The sequence below is a fragment of the Lynx rufus genome, unplaced genomic scaffold (assembly GCF_022079265.1).
Source record: "Lynx rufus isolate CCGP_SWC_20201006 ecotype Redwood Valley unplaced genomic scaffold, mLynRuf1.p SCAF_7, whole genome shotgun sequence".
NCBI classification, from domain to species: Eukaryota; Metazoa; Chordata; class Mammalia; order Carnivora; family Felidae; genus Lynx; species Lynx rufus.
In genome coordinates, this window is record NW_025814889.1 from 28,931,897 (window position 1) to 28,936,954 (window position 5,058).

Sequence of the window (5,058 nt, forward strand, 5' to 3'; positions counted from 1 at the left end):
AAAAACACTACTACTAATAGATCCCAACAGATTGAATGAATACAAAAGCATGTATGAGAATTGAGCTGTCTTACACTAAACCAAATATTAAGGTGCTTTGCAAAGATGGAAAGCAAGGCCACTGTTCTCATCAAATATGTTTACTATATGGCTAAAAGCAACTACCATATGATCCAGAAATCCCTCTTCTGGGTATAACCCACCCACCCCCGGCCTCCCCCACACACAAAATGAAATTGTCATTTCAAAGAGATACCTGCACTCCCATGTTCATGCAGCATTATTCACAAAAGCCAAGATATGGAAACAACCTCAGTGTTTGTTGACAGATGAATTGATAAAGAAATGGTGATATGTACATACAATGGAATATTATTCAGCCTTAAAAAAGAAGGAAATCCTGCCACTTGTGACAACATGTATGAACTTGGGGGGACTATGCCAAGTGAAATAATCCAGACACAGAAGAAACAAAAACAAAACAAAACAAAAACAAACAACAACAACAACAAAAAACTCCTGCATGATCTCATTTGTATGTTGACTCTAAAAGAGGCAAATACATAGAAGCAGAGAGTAGAAAGGTGGTTTCCAGGGTCTAGAGGTAAGGGAAATGGGGAGATGTTGGCCAAAGGGTACAAGGTTGCAGGTATGTAGGCTAAGTAAGTCTAGAGATCTAACACACAGCATGATGACTGCAGTTAATAATATTGTCTTGAATACTGGAAATTTGCTGAGAGAATAGATTTCAGGTGCTCTCATCACACACACAAATGGTAACTATGAGAGGACAAGTTTATTAATTAGCTTGATTGTAGTAATCATTTCACCACTTATGTGTATGTCAAATCATCCTGTTGTACACCTTAAATACTTACAATTTTTATTTTAACAATGCTTTTGCTTTGGGGGTGCCTGGTTGGCTCAATCGGTTAAGCATCTGGCTCTCGATTTTGGGCTCAGGTCATAGTCTCACAGTTCATGGGTCTAGGCTCTGTGTCGGGCTCTGTGCACGGCTCAGAGCCTGGAGTCTGCTTCAATTCTGTGTGTCCCTATCTCTCTGCCCCTCCCCTCTCATGCTCTGTCTTTCTCTCAAAAATGAACATTTAAAAAATGCTTTTGCTTTGGAAAATATAACTATGTTAACTTATATTAACATTTAATGGGTTTATTGTTGCTATTTTCTTTTTAATTTTTTGTTTGGGAGAGAGCGCGACCAGGGGAGATAAATTTTTTTGAGCATCTGGGTTGGTCCCAAGATAAAAAAGTTTGAGAACCACTGGCCTGGAGGAATGCCATTCTCTTTGCTGTGGATTGGTATAGGAATGTTCATGGACTCCAGAAATGTCCAATGAGACAAGAGAAAAGTCTATTGGGAAGCTTCTGGGAAAAGCTTTTCTACTCCTAAATGTGAGCCCCAGGAAGATATTCTCTTCTTCCCCTAGGGAAATGATGTTTCCAGATTTCATGATTACAGTGATTTGATGAACATTTTTCTATGTAAAATATATTTGTTTGAGTCTTTTGGTGGAATAAATTCTTAGAACTGGAGGTGCTGGATATCAGCATATACACATTTAAAATTTTAATAAGTATCAATTATTGAAAACTTGTCTTCCCAAAAGTTTTTACCAATAAAAATGTCTACCAATATTTATTTAATAAGCGCTTTTGTAAAGCTTTCTACGTGCTAGGCAACTATTCTAAGGCTTTTACAAATATAAGCTCACTGATAGTATATGTAAGCGCCTGTTTCTCTACCTTTGCTAAATTATTTTTTTTAATGTTTATTTATTTATTTTGAGAGAGAAAGCACGAGCAGGGGAGGGAAAGAGAGAAGGGGAGAGAGAATCCCATGCAGGCTGCATGCTGTCAGCGCAGAGCCTGACGTGGAGCTCGATTCCATGAACTGTGAGATCATGACCTGAGCTGAAACCAAGAGTTGGACACTTAACTGACTGAGCCACCCAGGTTCCCTGCTGAGTTATTTATTTTTTGTCTCTGCTTATCTAATAAGCAGAAAATAATTTACTATTTCAGGTTTCATAACTTTGCAGCTTATAGTTAGTATGGTCAAACATTTAAAAAATATTGTCTTTAAACAGTCTACTTGTGTCCTTCATCCAGTTTCCTTTTAGGTTTCAGCTTTGTTTTACTTATTGATTTCTAAGAGCTCTGTGTATATTAGGGACATTAGCCCTTTAATATCATATATGGAACAAATAAGGTTGAATCACTTATTCACAATTCCAACATCTGAAAAGCTCTGAAGTTTTAAGTAAATTTGGTGCAAACTCATTTGATAACAAAATGTAACCTCTGCTGACATAAGACTACTTTTAGCCTTTGTAAATTCCACTTAATGTGAGTAGTGGTACATTTTGCTGAAGAAAAAAACTGATTATAAGATACTGGTCTAGACCTCACTGGTGGTGGTATTTATATACTGTGTATTATTATCTTTTCTAAATTCATGAAACTCAAAATTCCATAAAATATTTGTCCCCAAGGATTTCAACTAAGAGATTGTGGAGTTTATTTACACACATAATGCTTGGGGGATTTTTAGTGCCTGTGAGGTCTTCAAGCTGCATGCTGTTGACATATGAGTTAGAAATTTAAGGGAGAGCTTAGGGTTAGAGAAGCGGATTTTGGATTTATCGACATATAGATAACGGTTGCATTAGAATCATGAAAGCCCGTAACAGAAACCATGCATTGCCAGAAGAGCCATGGGAACATCAGTGTTTAAGGGATGGATCAAGAAATGTGGAGAAGAAAGCTTGATTGGACGGAGCAGAGGGTGTGATCATTCTGGACCATGACCACTAGCAGTGGCCAAGGAAAGACACAGCACACTTTTCTGGCTTCCTAGTTCTCAGTGGAGTTATTGTCAGATGTCAGAGTGAACTTAGACTTTTGGAGCACGTGTGTGGAGGATGGGGTAGGAAGGGCTCACGGTTGCCTCTGCGTCCAGGCTCAGGGATCTGACCTCCACATTCCTGGTAACCAAGCATCTTTCCATCAGCCTTCTTGAGAAGGATTATACATGCTTCTTCTCCCATAAAAGTTCAAGGGTCTGCTGCAGTTTTCCAGTCCCATCAGCTCTCTGTTGAGCTCAGTCCTCTAGCAAGTTACTCAGACCCCAAAATGAGCGAAGTATTGCAATACTGGGTATAGGAAGAAGTTGGTCCTGGACACAGATACTGGGCCGAGGAGACCAGAAAGGAGACCAGGCTTGTTCCTGTGTATTCTTTCAGATAGGCCACGTTGGGAACCTTGGCAGGAGCAGTTAGAAAACACTTGCTGGTGGACAGCCACTGTCAAAGATAGGACAGTTCGAAGACCTCTGGTCTGCCTCTAACCTGCCCACTGCAAAACAATCTGTAAACCATTTGCATCTGGTCTCCTGTCTAATGAGAGAAAAATCTGTTTTTCCTTTTCAGTTGAATGTTCTCAGCCTTCAAATGTGTGCCTTTTGTTCATTCTAACTCGCCTACATCTGCATAAAACAAAAGTTCATTTTCAGAGCAGTGTGGAGGGGGACTGTGCACAATTCCAGTTATTGTATAGAAAAGCTGTGTGCCTAACTTTTTATTCAGCGAGAAAATAATATATCCAAGATGTTAATGTGGGTGTTTTCTGTAGCTCACACTGGTGATGTCTTGTCTATCTCTCCAGAAACAATGAGCATTTATTTGGGATTGCTTAGATTTAGTTACGCTACTTTATTTTTTATTTCAAATGGCTGTCAACTGTTAAGTGGGTGAAAAAATGAATTAATTTCTTGGATATTTTAAATAGTTGTCATAGGTTCTAATCTTAGCTTCAGTGGACACATTTGAAAGTTCGTAATGTTAACATTAATTCATTAAGCTAATATGAAGAGCATTAAATAAATATTCTGGTATAGATCATGACACAAATAATTCTAGTCCTGAGCTAATATCCGTGTACACTTTTCTTTAGAAAGCACTTCTTTTCCAACACTACTGAATTGTACACTTAACAATTATTAAAATGGTAAATTTTATTTTATGTGCATTTTACCACAATTTAAAAAAATTCCCTTCTAAATTTTCAAACTTTAGAAACATTTATTTCATAAAGAAATAATTTCAATAACTTTCCATTTCAGAGAACTTGTGGATTTGTTTTTGCACATCGTCAGTGATTATAAAGGCTTAATTTAAAATGAACCCTTCAGATGTGAGATATATATATTTATCTTATATATATATTTGAACTCAGACAAACATTTTACTTAAAAATACGGAATGCTTCAAATTTGCATGTCATCTTTACACAGGGGTCATGTTCATCTTGTCTGTATTATTCCAATTTTTAGTATATGTGCTGCTGAAGCAGGCACCAGTTGCTATATTTATATCTCCAGGAAAGGTTAGTTGGCATCAAAGAATTATAGAGCAACAAGAGATCTAAGAGTCACCTTGCGGTTTTCAAATGACAATTCTTTGTTCTACAAATGAACAAGTTAAAGTCTGTTAGGTCAAGAACCTGGGGCTAGCATCCAAAGCCATCTTCACAGCAGAGCTGTTGATGACAGAATACAGAGCTGAGCCCTGAAAAGTCAAACGTGCTGTAGAAAACTTGTTTCAAAAACAGTGGTTCCCCCCCAATCAAAATAAACAAAACTAAAAAGTGGTCCCCTGCCCCACCTCACCTCTTTCCCACTCTCCAGAAGCAGCCTTTTTCATTTTTTTCATCTCCAAATCCCTGCTACTTCTTGATTATTCATGGTTAAGCATCATCAGTTATCACTATGGAAGATGAAGAATGAACCCTTTTCATTACTACACACACACACACACACACACACACGCACACCCCTCCCACCACACACAAATACACCCCTCCTGCCCACCCCACACTCCCCACACGAGTGCACCCCCCACACACCCCACATACACAAACACACCCCACACCCCCACACACACATACACACCACACCCTTAACCCCTCTTCTTCTCAATAAGGTCATATCATGGGGGCGCCTGGGTGGCTCAGTCGGTTGGGCGTCCGACTTCAGCTCAGATC

At 38.7% G+C, this 5,058-nt stretch overlaps 1 non-coding gene across 1 annotated transcript; it reads right to left on the minus strand.

Annotated features, from left to right (window-relative positions):
- Positions 1-4,266: 4,266 nt before the first annotated feature.
- LOC124502761 (U6 spliceosomal RNA) lies at positions 4,267-4,372 on the minus strand. The gene has a single exon (XR_006960022.1). It is a non-coding gene; the product is annotated as a U6 spliceosomal RNA (small nuclear RNA).
- Between the last annotated feature and the right edge of the window lie 686 nt (positions 4,373-5,058).